The sequence below is a fragment of the Portunus trituberculatus genome, chromosome 23 (assembly GCF_017591435.1).
Source record: "Portunus trituberculatus isolate SZX2019 chromosome 23, ASM1759143v1, whole genome shotgun sequence".
NCBI lineage: Eukaryota > Metazoa > Arthropoda > Malacostraca > Decapoda > Portunidae > Portunus > Portunus trituberculatus.
This window is the reverse complement of record NC_059277.1, coordinates 13,933,320-13,953,319: the sequence shown is the minus strand read 5'-3', so window position 1 is coordinate 13,953,319 and position 20,000 is coordinate 13,933,320. Positions and strand designations below refer to the sequence as shown.

The window sequence follows — 20,000 nt, the reverse complement described above, 5'->3', positions numbered from 1 at the left end:
TGATGCATCGCTCAACTCACACACACACACACACACACACACACACACACACACACACACACACACACACACACACACACACACACACACATGATAATGGTGAGTGTAGCAGTGGCGGTGATGGAAGTGGTGAGTGGTGAAATGAATGGAGAATATGGATGCTTTATTTAGTATTTAAGATAATGATAGTCTGTAAAGGCTGGTTGTCTTTATTTCCTAGATACATCCATACATACATACATATGATGGTTGTATGTATGTATGTATGGATAGAAAGATGGATGACAGACGGACAGATATTTAGACCGCGATATAGGTAGACAAATGTAAATACATATAGTTAAATAGATAAGTGGATGGATGGATGGTTGAATATAAAGATAGACGGACGGATGGATGGATGGATGAATAGATTTATATCCCTCAAATAAATGGGTGAATAATATAGAATGGATGGATAGAATGGTCGATAGATGAATAAACCATAAATGGGTTGTATGGAAGGATATATTTTTAAATGGACCTTCCTTAGCTATTAATGGATCCTTAATGAAAATATAAAAAACACACTGTCTTTACATCAATATTCCTTTCTTTTTCACTTTAACCTTCTTCCTTAGCTATTAATGGATCCTTAATGGTCACTACGCAAGAAAACATATATATAAAAAACGCCGATTCTCTTTACATCAATATTCCTTTTTTTTCTTTCAATATTATCCTTTTTTTTTTTTTTATTTATACCATGAGAGCTTTTCACGCAAATTTGTGGGCTAAAGGGGATACTTTTTGGGGTGCCTCCTATCTCGAAGCCCACCCGCTAGGAAACCGTTGCCCTGAGTGAGGAAGCCCAACCTACACTCGAACCGTGGACAGGATTCGAACCCCTCGGACCCCAAAGCACGCATGGTTCCACTGCACCACGGCGGCAACGAACCTTTGGCATCATTATCCTCACCATCATCATAATCGTCATCTTTCTTATCAATGTAAGAGGGGAAAACTAGCCAAGGGCAACAAAATCGATCAAACAAAGAGGCCCACTTAATGCCAGTCCCAGGATACGTTCGAGAGAGTTAGTCAGAAGTGCCGCCGTGGTACAGTGGAACCATGCGTGCTTTGAGGTCCGAGGGTCTCCAAGCGCATGGGTTCGAATCCTGTCCACGATACGAGTGTAGGCTGGGCTTCCTCACTCGGGGCAAGGGTTTCCTAGCGGGTGGGCTTTGAGATAGGAGATACCCTAAAAAAGTATCCCCTTTAGCCCAGATATTCCCGTGAAAAGCCAATGGTATAGAAAATAAATAAATAAATAAAAAAAAAAGAATGGGGTAAATGTTTAGAAATTTCCTTTATTCATCATCATAATCATCAGCATCATCATTATCACTTACAAAGACATCACCTTCATAAACTTTCACAATCCCAAATGAAAGTGAACAGGCAACAATTCAGTGCCTTCAACAACTCAAGTGCCTCTTTTATTACTTTGTCACTTGTTTATTTGTTTATCTATTTATTTATTTGCTTGTTCAGGAAACTCATCGCGTGGAGATATTATTATTATTATTTTTACTTTATATTCAACAAGTTTCTCTGAACTTTCCATGAATGATAAATTTTGTAACTTTCATGGCAAACAAATCTCAAGTTATTATAATTATTATTACTATTATCGTTACCGATATTATTATTATTATTATTATTATTATTATTATTATTATTATCATCACTATCATTATTATTATTATCATTATTATGTTATTATTATTACTATTATTATTATTATTATTATTATTATTATTATTATCATCACTATTATTATTAATATCATTATTATTATTATTATTATTATTATTATTATTATTATTAATATTAATGTTACTACTACCATTATTACTATTACTATCATCATCATTAGCTTTAAAAGGTAACATGCACAACGGCCTCAAATAATCATATTCTGCAAAACTTTCAAGATATTTCAATAGATTTCATGTCATCACTTCTTGGGCGAATGTACTTTCCATGCACCACTGACACCACCACTGCCACCGTACCACCACCACCACCACCACCACCACGACCAGGTTAATTCAATTCTAAGGTGTGTTCGCTGCGTTCAAAATGAGTTTTCCGCTCGACTGCCTTCCTGAAACCCTCGCCACCACCACCACCATCACCACCACGTCGCCTCAATAAACAAGGAGAACACGCCAAGAAATAAACACGTGTAGTCATAAACCAATAGATATACGAGTAAATATATGAACAAGTCAAATCTCTCCCCGCTATCTACTTTTGTGAATTATGTATGCAAGCTTACTGGTACGTGTCGTTACTTGCACATTTCGGTCCACTGCTGGCCAGTCTTCTAATGGCAGTATTGGTGGCAGGTTTGCGCATTGGCTCTTGTCTTCTTTGTCATGTCCCTTCCACAGCAATAATCGAGGAGAACTTGCATATGTGGAGACAAAGTATATAAAAAATAAATAAATAAATACGTCTTTCCCCACTGATGAGCAAATTTCTCTCCATTTTTGGCTGGTTTTCATAATGTTGGTGGTCATAGCTGGCCTTAACAAGACATTTATCTTTTCTGTCATGTTCCATCCTCAACAGTAACAAAGGAGAGGTTTCTTATATATATTATAGACAGAATGGAAACAAAATCATGTCTTTTCTCTCTTCCTCGAGAACAATTGAACAGAACAACAGAAGGAACAGCGGAACTTATGTATTTGTTTCTCAGTGATCGAATATCACAGAAATAATGCAAGATTTGTACAGAGAAATTTTATATATATACTTGAAGAAGAAACTCAACAGTCCTGCTTTGGTTGCGAAAGGCTTTTTGGAAATCTTGAGTGGAAACTTTGGAGTAGTTATGTTTTGCAGACTAAAAGTTACTCTTTTTATATTCAACGTTGAAATAATTGCAGAACAGCAGTTACACATGCATTTCTTGTCAAACACTGAAATATTTATTTCAAAGAATCAGTAATTACATTTTTCTTTATATATATATATATATATATATATATATATATATATATATATATATATATATATATATATATATATAATGATGAATTATTTGCGTTTAGCAGAATATCATTTGCACTTTTCTTCCAAGTGAATTACTGATCATGGGCAACAACGTTTAAAAGGAAAAAAAATAAAAAATAAAACGCCACTCGAGGTGTCAGTCCCTAAAAAAAAAACACTTGAAAAGCGAAGGTACATCGTGACATCACTTTCTCCCATCGATCCGTATTCTGTCCATATTACAACTACAAGTTTTGAACCGCACCTTCAATCTCTCATTCCTGTCTCTTGTAAGAATGTCTCTTTCTGCATGTCTCTCTTCTTCCTTGGACTTTAACTATTACAGGAGAGAAAATTTAAGACATATATGAATCATCCGATCTGTATCTTTTCGTCTCATAACATATTATTATTATTTTTTTGTGGGGGGTGGGAAGAGACAGACGAGAGAGAGAGAGAGAGAGAGAGAGAGAGAGAGAGAGAGAGAGAGAGAGAGAGAGAGAGAGAGAGAGAGAGAGAGAGAGAGAGAGAGAGAGAGAGAGAGAGAGAGAGAGAGAGAGAGAGAGAGAGAGAGAGAGACAAAGGTGTTTTGAGACGAGCTATTCCTGACTAATTACCATTTTTCATTGAACTCTCTCTTAGACAGCAGCAAATTAACAAGACTTTTTCTCTTCTTCATTTATCCACTTGACTTCCCTCCACATATCAAAACGGCCTTCCTGATGTCCATCTTTACTCTTTTCTCAGATTCCGATGGTTCGTCCCTGTGGTGACTGCCTATAGTGACGTAAAGGGAGCGTCTGTTCTGACCCCTATGCCTCCCTGGCTTCTCCAGTTAGTTGCCTCAAGCGAAGAGCAACGAGACGACTTTATAACTAAAATTATTCTTTTATATTTTATGCTTTTAATTTTCATTATTACCATATATTTTTCCATTGTAGAGAGAGGTGAGAAGTGCAATTATAACTAGTCTAATTTTTCGCCTTTTCCCTATTTTCTAGTCTACCAAAGGAAAAATAAACTCGCGGGTGATGACAAGAGAAGAGAAGCAGCATCACAAGCAGTAGTTTTTGTCTTTTTTCCTTTATCATCATTCCTTGTTTTCCAGAAATATTTAGTTTTTTTTTTCGTAATTTTTCCGCTCACCAGTCTTCCTAAACAGAACAATGAGTAAATAAATAGAATGATCTAATTCAAGTTCCTTTATCCTTTTGGTCTGGCCTAGCAATATATAAACATAAACAAATATCCATTAATAAAAGAGTCTGTTGCAAGCATACATTACAATTTAGAGAGACTGAACTTACAGCAAAGAAAGAGACCGATGGTGAAGTTTAGAGCTTTTAGTAACTCTCGATTTACATTCTCTCAGTACTGGTGTCCAAAGTAACGCAATTAAAAAAAAATACTCTAAAAATAAAGTTAAATTGTCTTAAACTTAGGAATTAAGTGAAGAAATAGGTCGTAGAGTATAAAGATAATCCATATGAAGAAACAGTAGATGGTGCAGTATCAAGATCAGGATAGAAAGATGACAAAAGATAGAAAATGGTGTTATGTGTTTATGTAATTGTCTACGAAATTTCTTAATGTTGTAGTGTTCGATAAAACATACACATACTGACACACACACACACACTCTCTCTCTCTCTCTCTCTCTCTCTCTCTCTCTCTCTCTCTCGTGTGTGTCTGTGTGGTAATTTTTTTCTTTTTTTCTTGCTCTATTTTTTGTGTTAGTCTCTCTCTCTCTCTCTCTCTCTCTCTCTCTCTCTCAGTAACCACAACCCTTTGCTCTAAACACCATCCAGAGGTGACAGCGGACTGGAAAATTTATAAAGACCGGGGGCGGCTGAGGCCAAAACTACATACTGAGGGACAGGTTATTAAGGAAGCTGTGGCGTGGCTGCCAACACCGCACAGCCACGCACTCTACACGATGGATTGCCGCTAGATTACAATGACCGGGAGGGAAACATGGATGAAGTAACGTTTGAGTGCTAGGAATTTAGACTTAAGTCTTTTAAAAGTTCTAGGGATAAATTAATCGTTTTTCACTGGTATTTGTTATATTTTTCTGTTGTATTAGCGGAATTTAAACTTAGGATATGAAAAGAATATTCCATGTAAATTCATCGTTTTTACTGGTATTTGACACGTTTTCTTGATTATTTGTCCCTTTAATGCATTTTTATTTCTTTATAGCAATTTCTAAACATTAAATAGTGTAGAAATTGTTTCATGTTTTTTTTATTTATACATTTCTTTCTTGTACGTGCTTATACAGACTCTATACATTGCTTTTAGTGCAGTGAATTGTTCCTTATCGTAGTGAAAAAAAAACATGAAAAAAATAAGCCAACTGAAGATATACTGCACAGCAATTTTGAATAGTTGATGGAAAATACGTGATGAAATAAGAGTGAAATGTCTGGAAATAAAAAAAGTATGGAGGAAAATTATGAAAAATATACTGAATATAAAGTCTGTAGCAAATCAACTCACATGCAGTCATATCCACGCGCTGCAGATTACAATGCCCAATGAAAAATAAAGGAAAATTAAGCTAAGGGTATATCACACATGAAAAACAATAAATAGAAATATATAAAACACTCAGAATAAACGTTACTCATTTAAGGAACATTTCCAGAAATTCAACAAAATTTAGATGCTGCAGTTCAGAGTGGTCGGTGAAAAGGTGCAAGATAAATCAAGAACCAAAAACTCCAGGAAGACACTTACCAAGAAAACTAATTAGAAATGTAGAAAGGTCTGTAACTTCTCGTAGTACACACACACACACACACACACACACACACACACACACACACACACACACACTCCACGACAGTAGGGTTTTAAACTTCCACTTATAAAAGATAACTACAAAAATGAAAAAAAAAAAAAAGAAATACTCAAAATAAAACTTATAAGACTTTTATAGGAAAGGGAAATAGAAAGTTCTCCCCCCCCCCCGACACACACCTGACTGAATGGAAGATTGAAAGGTCGGGGGGTCGAAGTGTCAGATGTCCCGCCCTTACCTATGACGGGCGCCGGTCTCCTGAAGGGTTACCTCACGAGCCACCAACTCACCTGTGAAGACAAACAAAAGAGCCAGGTGAGGAAAGCAATTAGCGGTGATTTACGGCGCAAGTACCATTCAGGCAACACAAAGACACACCTGAGCTCCCACGCCACATTAAAAACCTCTTCTTCCACTCCTCCTCACCTTTAACTTACGTCCTTTCACCTTACCTTACGCCCTCCCTCCCCCATCCACCCCCTACTCCCCCGGGCTCACCTCCTGTCATCACTAAATCTGATTACCCAAGTTCCCAACACTTATATAATTTCCTCTTGCCAGGCGGCGGCTTCCACACAAGGGTAAGCTAATACATGCTGGATGTTGATTTATGTATAGAGATGCCAGACTCCCACCGGCATCTCGCGACCCCCGCCTCGCTCAGACAACACTCACGCCTCCCCGCCTCCCACCCTCCCGATCTCTTCCCCTCCAATGCCTCAGCTGCCACCCGACGTGTACCCTCCCACTCTCTCCCTCCCTGTCTCTTCCAGCCTCTCCTCCCTCCTACACCTTCTCTTCCTGTCTCTCCCTGCCTCTTCCCCTCCCATACCCTCCCGCTCTGTCTCTCCCAGCCTCTCCTCATTAGATATCTCCACATATCTTCTCTCGATTAGATTCTAGCCAGCCCTCAGTTCTTTACTTCCCACATCTGTCTCTTCCCTTCCAGCACATCTCTAATCCATATCCGTTCCATCCATTTATAATCACATCTTCTCTCCCACATCCTCCCACCACACCCCCCAAAATATCACTCCCTCCCCATCTCCTTCCCCATCAATCAACAACTTAACAGTCCTCCGCAGTCACACATCTCATCCCCTGCTATCAGAAAATCTCACCTTCCTCATCTCATCCCTCCCTGAACACCACTTCCTCAAGATTTAACTACGAAGTATATTTTGAACCACTACTGCGCCGCACCTACATTGCTTCCAAAATGCTCTAGATGAAGCTACATAGGTTTCTAAGGTTTTTTCTACTTTTCTAATGATATGACACGATTTTACATATTTAACATGAGAATGAATTTCGAAAAACTCGTCAAATTATCTCTGCAGTCTTTGTAAAACAGTCGTGATAAGAGAGTAAAGAATTTTCAGATGGCTCTAGTTAAAGTTACACGAGTTTTTAAGCGTGCTCTTACAATTCTAGTTAACAAGATTTCTACATTATTAGCAGGAGAAACAGCTAATTATTTTTGTGCCGTTAGAAAACAGTTGCGGTAAAAGCAAAACACTTTCAAAAGGCTTTAGTTGAAGTTCCACAAGTTTTAAGGGTGCTTGTACAGTTCTAGTGATAGATTAAAAAAATTCTATAATAAAAATATAAAAATAATCTCTGTGCCCTTGGAAAACAGTCGTGGCGAAAGACTAAAGTGTTTCCAAATACGAGCTTAAACATCTGCAGTGAGAAATATACAACATACTAAAAAAACACATCATTCGTGTCCCCAAGTCTCTCTTCTCCCTGTCTCTCTACATCACAGCGGACAGCGAGCACTAGTCCACGGTCACCATCAGCTCTTGCTCTTGTTCTCTAATTACTGGGCGCTATCATCAGTGCAGGTGCGTCACATGTAACCAAAGCGACTGAATATGCTAAAACATGTAAAACAAACCACACACTGGAATTAAGTTTGCCGGTTAATTTGAGAGAATGTTTTTTTGTTAGTGTCCGGTGTCCGTGTTTGTGTGAGGAAAAATATGAGTGTTTTTAGAATTTCAGATGTTGCAAGATACGAACTGATAAAAAGAATGCTGGTGAAAATAGCCGTTTGGACAGAAGACGAGATAAAAAAAAAGCACATAAAGATGATAATGGTGGAAAGTGATACTGCTGTTTGTTCGAGTGTATAAAAAAGCAACGAGAGAGATAAAAAGTAAACAGAATAATCGGAGGGAGGAAAAAAAAAATCATTGTTGATGCTGCAAAATTTACATTAAAGATAAGCCATTATATTGGATTAAATAGCCGTGAATTATAAATTATGACTATGAATTATAAAAGACAAACGTAAATAGAATAAGAAGAGAGGAAAGAATAAGAATTTAGATGAAAGATAAAATATATAAATAAACAAAATAAAAAAATATACAAACGTTCTTTCTCTCTCTCTCTCTCTCTCTCTCTCTCTCTCTCTCTCTCTCTCTCTCTCGCATGGAAAAAACGATACGATGCCAAAGTGAGATTCCTTCAATGGAAAAGACGTCGTACGGATCTGGTGCTGAGCTGCAATAAATAGGAGCAACACTACACCACTCCCACTCCTCGTCCTTCTCTCCTTTCGGTCTCTGCTGCAGGAGGGAAGCTGGATGTGGAGTCAAGTATTCTGGAGTGAGTCAGAGGGAAAGATATATTGGATAAATAGATTGGAAGGTGGATGTGGAGGTCAAGTATGGTGGTGTGTGTCAGAGAGAAAGGTATATTGTGGATGTGGAGTCACGTATGGTGGTGTGTGTTAGAGAGAAAGGTATATTGAATAGATTGATTAGATAGATTAAAAAAAAATGTCTCAACTCATTAACTAGATGAATATATAACGATAAAGAAGAAAGAAGAAGAAAGAAAACGAATCCTTTAAGAAAAATGGGAAGGAAAGCACAGAAATATACACAGAGAAATGAAATAATACAAACACGAGACTCGAAGATAATAAAACAAAAGAATAAAGCGAACGATAAACAAGGAATAGAGGAAAAAAATAAAGATAAAAAACAATATAGACAAATATACAAACAAATAAATAACTGTCATATAAGTAGCAATGAAAATTACCACCTCCTCCTCCTCCTCCTCCTCCTCCTCCTCCTCCTCCTCCTCCTCCTCCTCTTTCCCATTATGATTATACTTTTCATCCTCACTTCCTATCACCTTTCTCCCCTTCCCATTCCCCCTTCTCCCTCATCCTTTCTCTCCCCCTCCTCCCCCCATGCTTTCCTGTCACAATGGACTTCAATGACACGCTCTTAACGTCTGGCTGGAGGAAGGAGGAGGAGGAGGAGGAGGAGGAGGAGACTATGAGAAAGCTAATGGAGAGGAAAAGGAAAAAAGGAAAAAAAGAAATAAAAAAAATAAAAAAAGAAAATCAAGAGGAAGAAGGGAAAAAAATAAGATTGAAGATGAGGAAGAGAAAAAGGAAATGGGGAGAAAGAGAGAGAAAGACAAAAAAGGGGAGGAGAGGGATGATGAGTAGGAGGAATCAATGACTAAACGAGAGAATGAGCCTCGTGTGTCAAGTTGCAACACGCGCTGACCGAGTTTCTGAAGTCTAGCCAAGAGAAAAATGAGGACACGAGGAGACGATGAGAGACACGTGAAGGACAATAAGGAGAGGAAGCCGAGGAGACGAGAACTACAGGAGATACACGGGGAGAACAAAAGACAGGATGAGAAGATGAAAGCTACAAAAGAATCACGCGAAGAACAGGGTGGCGAGTATGAGGAGACGAAAACTACAGGAGAAACACGTGGAAGACGACAGGGAGAGGAGGATGAGGAGAAGAGAGCTACAGGAGAAACACATGGATTTACAAAAAGTGGCAAGGAGACAAAGACGACAGGAGAAGAAACACGTGTAGGGCAACTGAAGAAAAAAAAAAAACGAGAATAGGAGACGAGGATGAGAGCAAGACAAAGAAAAGAGAGATAAAAGTGAAGGACGACGAGGAAACACGATTTTAACATTCCCTGAACATGGGTTACAATATTACACTAGCTACATAAAAGCTCTATAGACTTGTTTTAGTTTTTTTTATTTGTATTCATAACGAGGAACACTACAAAATTCGCAGACACGCAGGAACACGACAGAACACAAAGAATGAACAATTAATACTAGACACATTAGTTCTTACAAGCTTGTTCGTATTATTTGGAAATTGAAATTGTTGGTTGGAGGAAGAGGAGGAGGAGGAGGAGGAGGAGGAGGAGGAGGAGGAGGAGGAAGAGGAGGAGGAGGAGGAGGAGGAGGAGGAGGAGGAGGAGGAGGAGGACTAGTGACGATAGCATCTCAAAGGACGACGATGACGAAAATGCTAAAGATAAACACAAAAAGCGATGAAAATAAGACGAAAAGGATAAAAGTGGATAAGATCAGATGAGAAAAAAGAAGGCGAAGAAGAAAGTGAAGGACAAGGATTAGGACTAGGACTAGGACGAGGACGAGGACGACGAGAACACATGAATGAATATACACGAAAGGAAACGAAAAACTGAGGGCTGCCAAGAGAAAAATGAAAAGGATGAAAAGGAAAAAGAGAATAAAATGTTGCGCTTAGCTTCTTGTTTGAGAGAATTCTTGGGGATTTTGAATTACAAGATATTGCACCAAATACCAACATGCGCAAAAAATAGACAAGATTTAACAAGAAACGTTCAATATTCGTTCCGCCACAGATAAAACACCAAAGGGAATATAGTAATGCGTGGCCTTAAAAATAAATTAAACCGTTTTCAGCCTCTTATCATTTTTTCTTCCCAATTCAGAATACTACGTCCTTTTAAAAGCAAAAGAAGATAAAAAGACATGATTACTTTCTTTACATAATCGAAAGCAATATTCACCTATTTGATGTATTTTAGAGAAGTAGAAAAATAAGCAGATTCATAAACAATCCTTATTTTAAAAGTAAAAAGAAAAGAGAAGAAAATTACTAATCGTTTTCTTTTAAATTATAAAAACATATACCTCATTTATATATGCCAAATAAATGACACACACACACGCACACACACACACACACACACACACACACACACACACACACACACACACACACACACAGTTCATCAGTTAAAAAAATATACTTTTCATTAATTTTCTTTTTGTCTAATAAAGAAAAACGTTAATATCTTCTTGTAATATGAAACGAATCTTGCACCTCCATTACAGAATAGAAAAAAAGATGTATTAAGATCTTATTTTTATATATTTTTTAGCTAAAGAATTAATCTACATTTTTCTTATTTAGTTGCTCATTTCTTTTCACTGATCTGTATATCCAAATACAAAAGCACTGCCAATCATCACCTTCATCATCACCATCACTATTATCATCACCATCATCATCATCGCCATCTTCAACTATATCATCATCATCACCATTACCATCATCATTATCATCATCACCATCTTCAACAATATCATCACTATCACCGTTACCCTCATCATCACTATCATCACCTTCACCATCACCATCATCACCATTATCATCATTATAATCTTTAACAACATTATCACCATCATCACCACCCCCCACCATCATCATGCATTGCTACTTGTCTAAATCACCATTAACCCCTTCAGTACAATGACGCTTTTTTCATATTCATTCTGGTGACTACTTGGTGATTTTATACAGCTTCAGAAACTTTATGTAGGGGATTAGAATAGTGAAGACAGTGGCCACATATCTTCTGACCTCCATAGATTTTCAGATTAAGATTTTTCATTATCCACCAAAGTGCTTATTACGTAAATTACAATGAACACTCTGTAATTACAATAAACACATGGATTACAATGTTTTGCGTGTCACTTCCTAATGCCAAAAAAAAAAAAAAAAAAGATCTTATTGTACAAAAATCTCAAGATAAATATGTCTCAGTTAGTCATTTTAGCAGCACTCGTGAATAAGAAATACAAACACTTATCACCACCACGGCACCACCACCACCACAATCAGGTACCTTATAAAAATCCCAGTACTTCGTTCTAGTAACACGCCCATTCTTTTATCCTCTCCCACTCAACCACCTTCCACACAAAGCCACAAGCAACTTCAGTGGCAGGGTAAAGGTCACAGAAAGTACATTGAAAAAGAATACACGCTTAATTGCTAAACCCTTGAATTTTGTAGAGGATTCCTGAAAGTCTTGGCGGATTTAGTTACGTAGATGCTTTGATCCTTCTATCTTAATCCTTTCCTATGTAGCTCAGCGTTCTTGAGTCACAAACTATTCTCAAACATCTCTCTTCGTTTCGTTGTGCACTCTGCCTGTCACACTAGATAAAATGGCTGCTATAATAAAATAAGAGAACGAATTTGGTCGTGGATGTAATTTGATATTCCAGTCTTAACCCTTTCCTATTAGACACTGTTCTCGAATCACAAATCGTTCTGATTCGGGACCGCCGTGGTACAGTGGAACCATGCGTGCTTTAGGGTCTGAGGGGTCTCCAAGCGCACGGGTTCGAATCCTGTCAACGGTCCGAGTGTAGGTTGGGTTTCCTATCGGGTGGGCTTTGAAATAGGAGGTACCCCAAAAGTACCGCCTTTAGCCCATAAATTCCCGTGAAAAGCCCTAATGGTATGGATAAAAAAAAAAACATTAACCTTCGTTCCACTGCATTCTCTATCCATTACACTAGACAGAAATACTAAAAAAAGGAATGAATTTGGTTGTGGATGTCATTTAATACTCCATCTTATCTCTTTCCTATCAAACACACTGTTCTTGAATCACAAAACCATTCTGAAACATTTATTTTTGTCTCAAAGTGCATATTTTTTTTGTAGCTTGATATGGAAAGATACTCGTCTACTCCTTGAAGTGTTGATGGATCTGGAAGCGACTGATGTTCCTATCTTCACCATTGCCTATTCCATACACCGTCCTTCAGTCACATACCATTCTAAAACATTTCTTTTTGTTCTACTACCTCCTTAGCACGTTACTTGTTTCTTGTAAGACGGGCACTTAGATCATTCATTATAAATCATAACAAAAATCTCACTAAGATATCACTAAACAACAAGAGCCAAGAGTTTACCTAAAAATGAGAAAATCTACTGTTTTGGTTGCCTCTTCCTTTCGTGTAGGTGTATTTAAGTTTATCATAAGAACACAAGAAAATAAAGGAAAAAAGAAACCATCAAGCCTACACGTGGCAGTCCCGGTACGCTGTGACTTGCTTAAAAATGTTCTGCTCTTAGGAAGGAGGAACTTTTATCTTTTAACCTTTTTATGTAATTCAGGGAACACCTCCAACCTTCCTTTCTGTAAGTCAAAGAGTGTCCAGCCGCCTTTGTGTAGCGAAAAAAAAAAAAAAAAAACGTGAGCACGTCTTGATTCTCCTCTTTGGAAAGTGTTCAGCTTCGTTGTACCTCGAGAGTTTATTCAAATATGTACTCAAGTGTTCTTTCATATAATTAGAAGGTAGGTCTTCTGTTTTTTTTTTCAAGATTCAAAAGTGTATATTATTTTTTCATCAGTTAAAAAGCTTTCTTAACTTCTCTTTAAATGTAAACATGTTTAATCGCATGTTGTCCAAAATATGCGTCCACATTTCCCCAACATATTTCAAAAAGCTCCTTTTTCGTGATCTAAAATGCATGTTGCTTTTTTTCATCGGTTAGAAAGCGTTCCTTACCTCTTTTTAAATGTAAAAATATCTAAATGTCTGCTGTCCAAAACATTCCTCCTCTTTTTCCTTATGTCACAAAAAAAAACTCCCTTCTTCATGATTCAAAATGCATCTGGTGTTTTTTTTTACCATTATTCCACAAACAATATTTCCCTCTTTTAGAAAAGGAAATCCATCCATTACCTTTCTATTGATATGAAAAAAAAATACTACCTACCCTCCATTACATTTAAAAGTAGCTCACCGTCTTTAAAATGTCCCTTCCACTATTTTTTTTTGTATTTTCTACAGTTCAAAAATGTACATCAGATATATTTTCTTTTTTACTATACAAATGATACGTTTCACCAGTAATCCAAAAAAAAAAAAAAAAAAAAAAAAAATATATATATATATATATATATATATATATATATATATATATATATATATATATATATATATATATATAAGACTCTCCATTCCGCAATTAAAAAATCAAGACAGTCTCTTCCTCGGCTTTTCCATAATCTAGAAAGCACCTTCCAATTTTTCAGACTCCTAAATGTACCTCGGAACTTACTTTTATCATTCAGAAAGAGCCCTCGCCTTTCCCTCTTGAATGAAAAGAGTCCAGCCTGCTTTGCTTTTATATCATCATTTGCTTAAACACATTATGCAAAACTTTTGTGCATATTTAAACACTCGAGTTATTCCCAAAATTGTAAAGATGAACACCACTGAGACTTTTCCATTAACTATAACAGAAGTAGAAAGAAACTTTAGTACACTTCCAAACCTTTATGAAGACGAACATTTCTGAATTTCTCCTCCATAATGAAACGAAAACTAAAAACACAAACACTCTTCAACAATGAGACTTTTCCACCGTAACTTGCAAAGACTCAAGTTTTCTCCACATCACCACGGAGGCTGCAAATTTCACTCACTCACTAACTCACACGCCAACGTTACCCCTTCAGTATATACATTATTATACATTATTATTAAGATCACTCATCGTCACCGAATTGCTTCCTTTTCTCGCAACTTCATGCCTCGCTGCCATATAACCCTTATCCATCCTCCCACAAAGTAAAAAAAATGCGAGAAAAAAATATAAAAGACTTGTTCTGTTACTGTCCTTCCCTATAAGGGTTTCCTCATTGAGCGAAACGCAGGCAGGGAAACACACAGACCATTCCAGCAGGCGTTAAGGCAAGAGGTAATCATGTTATATGCTTCTAATTCCCTTGCTTTGCTGAAAAAAAAGTGGAAATTTTAGGTGCTAAACACTTAACAAAGCAACACAAACGGGCCAACACAAAAGGCCATTCTAGCGGTGTTTAAGCAGTGGATAATCATACTCTACCTTTATAATTCCCTCGCTTTGTAGAAAAAAGTACAGATTTGAAGTACTTCACATTCAAGAAAGCGACACAAGCGAGACTTTTGTCTAACTCGTTTTGATGGAAAGTGTATTTCGTCCACTTTTAATTTGTCAGATATAAAAGTATAAAAGAAAACTCTTACAAGACAAACTCGACAAAACTTTTCAACACTAAGAGAACAAATACAACATAGAAGCAATATCTGTTGTTGCTTTATCATTTTAACTAATTTTTTATAGTTTCAAATGCATTAAACAAATAAACTAATAGACATAAGCCACGCCATATGCTCTTCTATGGTCAATTATATATCACCTAATCCACTTTTTCATTTCCAGAATAAAACAAAGAAAAAGAAAAAGAATTATATACATTTGTTTTTTTTTCATCGACTGGGAAATGAAACTTACAAGGAAAAAACAACAACACGTAAGTAACTTCAATTAGTGTTTTCACATTACCTAACCTTAGTTTATTACTTCGCTTCTCCCTCAAAGAAAAATATATAGAACAAAACGAGGATATAAATGAATAAGAGAACTTTTCACACCATCGGCACAAAAAAAAACAAGAAAAAAATAATAATTAAGCAACTTCAATTAGTGTTTTCACATTACCTAACCTTAGTCTGTCTATTAAACCTGTTACTTCGCTTCTGCCTCAAACAAAATATATAGAACAGAAAAGGAGAATATAAATGAATACGCGCAAACTTTTCAAACTTTCCGTACAAAAGAAAAACAAACGAAATAACACAGAAAAATCTTACATTATTCTTATTTTACTTAACCGTTTACTAATTTCATCCTAAAAAAAAAGTATAGAAAAAGAGGGAATACAAAAATGTCAGCAAACTTTTACACTTTTTTTCGCCACAAAAGACAAACACAAACAGACACACCAACATATTAAACGATTTCCATCTCTGTTTTAACCGTATTCTATCCATTTAAAACCCGTGATTCACACACACACACACACACACACACACACACACACACACACACACACACACACACACACACACACACACACACACACAGGAAAAAAAAAGGATTAGAGAGCAGAAAATTAAAAAGAATATGAGCAGACTTTTTAAATCGAAACACAAACACATGATCCATTTTTTTCATCTTTATTCAGCACAGTGTTCAAGATTATTCTGCATGTTATCCCTTTGATTCTGCACGTTTGCTCTCCGATTAAAGAAAAAATAAAGGGAAAGGAAAAAATATACGTACATGTTATTTTATTTCACTCAGATATATAGTGAAGGAAGGAAAGAGTAAAATTGAGGATGAAAGCTGAGAAAAAATCGTTATGTTATCCCTCCACCCGAAGAAAATGAAGGAAGAGAAGATAAAAGGAAAAAATAAAGAAAATAGGAAGGGAAAACAATTATACACATTATTCCACTGACTTAAATAAAATGAAAAATAACTATACGATATTTCTTCTACTCGAAAAAAACCAAGATAAAAAAAAAAGAAGATGCATACATTACAAACTTCCACCGGCAAAATAACATGAAATAAATAGATAAATGAATAAACACATAAATACATAAATCAATAAACCAATACAGAAACCCTTAAAAACACGGTCATTATTCCACCAATACCCCACAACACAGCCTCACATTATCCAGTAAATCATATCACAAACCTAATTATTTCCTTTCTTTCTCCTTCCTCCTCCCCAGCATAAGCTAATGAGATTAATTTTTACCAAAGGAAATTCACCAAAGCATATCACGAATTAGACCAAACGACTCTAAGCTATTTGGTTCCAAGCATCCTTTCATCATTACTTATTCACTTTTTTTTAACACAGGTAATCCAACAGGAATTAAAAAAAAAAAAGTGTGGTATGTTATTTTACCTTGCCAAAATTAATTAACTACGAAAATAAACAGGATGATGATGATGATGATGATGAGGAGGAGGAGGAGGAGGAAGAGGAGGAGGAGGAGGAGGAGGAGAGAAAGGAAGACGATGAAGAGACGGAGAAGAGGAGGACAATGAATGAAGAGAAAATATAAAAAGAAAGGAACAGAAGAGAGAGAGGAAGAAGACGAAGGAAGAGGAAGAGGAGGAATGAGATAAACAAAGAAAGATAAGTCACACGAAAGAAGAAGATGGAAAAGAGAAAGAAGGACAAGAAAAGGGAAAGAAATGAAGAGAGAGAGAGAGAGAGAGAGAGAGAGAGAGAGAGAGAGAGAGAGAGAGAGAGAGAGAGAGAGAGAGAGAGAGAGAGAGAGAGAGAGAGAGAGAGAGAGAGAGAGACGATAGAAAAGCAAGGCGACAAAGTAGAATACAAAGAGGAGGAAGAGAAGGAAGAGAAAAGGAGAAGGAGAGATAGGTGAGAAGGAAAGAGGGGGAGGGAGACCGGAGGAGAGAAGAATAGTGAAGGGAAAGGAGAGAGGAGGCAATGGGGGAGAGCTGGGAGGAGATAAGAGGAAAGGAGAGAGGTGGGGAGGGGGGAGTGAGAGAAGTGGAAGGGGAGAGGGAGGGGAGAAGCAACTGGTGGAGTCACGTGGAGGAAGAATGAGTATTAAGTTGCTTGTGAACACACTGCTCTCTCTCTCTCTCTCTCTCTCTCTCTCTCTCTCTCTCTCTCTCTCTCTCTCTCTCTCTCTCTCTCTCTGGTTCCTTTCTTTGTAACTAAGATTATAAGAAATAGATTATATACGAGATTTTCTTCGTGTGTGTGTGTGTGTGTGTGTGTGTGTGTGTGTGTGTGTGTGTGTGTGTGTGTGTGTCTCTCTCTCTCTCTCTCTCTCTCTCTCTCTCTCTCTCTGCACAGTGGCCAACAGGTGTTCAAGTGTCGTGTTTTGTGCGTTGCGTCACAGGTGTATCGTCAAGCTGACTAACATTACCTGGCCAAGGAGGTTAACAAGAGCCGGTGCAGTGCCTCTCCCCCTTCCTCTCCTCCTCCTCCTCCTACTCCTCCTTTTACTCCTCTTCCTCTTTCTTCCACAGTGTAGTGACTCAGGCAGTAAAGATGAGTAAAGATAACATAGAGTGTACACCTCTCTCTCTCTCTCTCTCTCTCTCTCTCTCTCTCTCTCTCTCTCTCTCTCTCTCTCTCTCTCTCATTTCCCTTTCCCTATTTTTCTCGTTGGCATTTTCTTGTACCTTTTTTTTATGTTTCTTTTCCTGTTTCTATCCTTAAATTATTTTTGTTTCACTTCAGAAACATTCAGAAATAAGCACCGCCATCACCCAACTCTCTCTCTCTCTCTCTCTCTCTCTCTCTCTCTCTCTCTCTCTCTCTCATCTCATTCCTGTAAATCATTCACCAAGCCAAAGCCGAGATAAGCCAAGCCAAAAGCAAGCCAAGCGTCAGTCTTCTTTCACCCCTCACCTCACAATCCTCTCCCGTCTTTCCCTGACTAAATATTGGATGGTCTGCGCGCGAGCACCGAAGAGGCGACAGTCGAGGGAGACATTAGCAGCTAAGTGGTTCGTCGTGTTGCTTTCTCGCCCGATCGCCAGGTGGAGTCTCTTCCTTCCTTACCTCCCCCCTCGCTGACCTGTATGTGTGCTATCCATGTTGCCTCAGACCCATTAGCTGTGTCTTGTTTGGCTCTTAGTATCCATCTTTTTCTGTCTGTGTGTGTGTGTGTGTGTGTGTGTGTGTGTGTGTGTGTGTGTGTGTGTGTGTGTGTGTGTGTGTGTTCTTTTCTATGGACTATGGAGTATTTTTGGTGATCGTTTTTTTTTATTTTTATTAGATTAACTTTTTGTGGATATTGTTAAGGTTGATACTCCTATGCATTGTGGCCAGTATACTATCTATCTCTGTGTGTGTGTGTGTGTGTGTGTGTGTGTGTGTGTGTGTGTGTGTGTGTGTGTGTTGTAATTGCAGGATATGTAACTTACTGTTTTATATTGATTTTTTTTATTTTTTATTTTGTGTGGCATGGTTTTCTGTTATTTTATTCATCTCTCTCTCTCTCTCTCTCTCTCTCTCTCTCTCTCTCTCTCTCTCTCTCTCTCTCTCTCTCTCTCCTGCATATATTCATGAGATTTGTCGCTTCAGGAAACAATTCGATGAGGGAAGAGAGAATGAGAGGCGAGTGAGTGAGTGAGTGAGTGAGTGAAGGTCAGTGTGTCTGCGAATAAATTACTGAGTTACCGTTATTTAATGGTTAGTCAGTTAGTCAGTCAGTCGGACACTCTTTTTCTCACTCACTCACTCGTTCAGTTAGTTTATTAATCTGTCAGTCAGTCATTTCACATATTCACCAATGGAGTCTGTAAGTAAATGGTCAGTAGCCCTATTAGCGAATCAGTCAGTCAGTCAGTCGGTCAGTCTGATTTGGTTAAGTCAGTCAGACAGCACTTCAATTGTCTTAATCATTCAGTAACAGTCAGCAAGTCACAATGTTTACAGTTAGTCAATAAATAAGCCAGTCACTATATCTGCCATACAGTTATTCAAATCAGTCAAGTCATTCAGTCGAATCCGTGTCAGATAATTGAATCGTTTAGTTGAGTCGCCTAGCAGTCAGTCAGTTTAGTCGCTCTGTCCATCAGCCAGCCAGTCAGTCAGTCAACAGGCCAGTGAAGTCAATCAATCAGTCAGTTAACCAATTCAGTCGGCCTTAATCCATCCGCCAGTCAGCCAGTCCACCTGTCACAGCCTCAATTAGTCCCCTTCACCTGACGCACCTGTGAATCAATGAAGCTCGCTAACAAAAACAGTTTGAATGCACCATTAGGAAGCTTCGAACCGGCAGCGCTTCGAACCGGCAGCGCTTTACTGGCGGTGCTTCGGTGCTTCGTCTGCATCTGTATTATATTCTGTTGACCATTAGTGTCTTTGTTAATTCTTGTTTGGTCTCTTTCTTCTTCTCTTCTTTCTTATTTCATTTAGGTTAGGTTAGGTTCGACTAGTTTGCATAAGGAAAAATAAAGCAAAGGACGCTATAAGAAGCCATTAGGCCTACACGTGACTTTCCTTGTTTTATTTAGTTGAGTTTGTTAGGTAAGGTTAGGTTTGGGTTAGGTGAGGTTAAAGTAGAATAGGTTAGGTTAGGTTAGGTTAGATCAAGTTATATAAGTTTAAGTTAGAGTATCTTAACTTCATCTAACTCTTAACACACTTTTTGCTTCCCATCAATGCT

The 20,000-nt window shown here is 37.7% G+C and overlaps 1 protein-coding gene across 4 annotated transcripts in view; it reads right to left on the bottom strand.

The window, feature by feature from the left end:
• LOC123507929 (cAMP-dependent protein kinase catalytic subunit 1) overlaps nucleotides 1-20,000 on the bottom strand; it is a 697,649-nt gene that overhangs the window by 600,186 nt on the left and 77,463 nt on the right. The gene's annotated exons all lie outside the window — the stretch shown is intronic.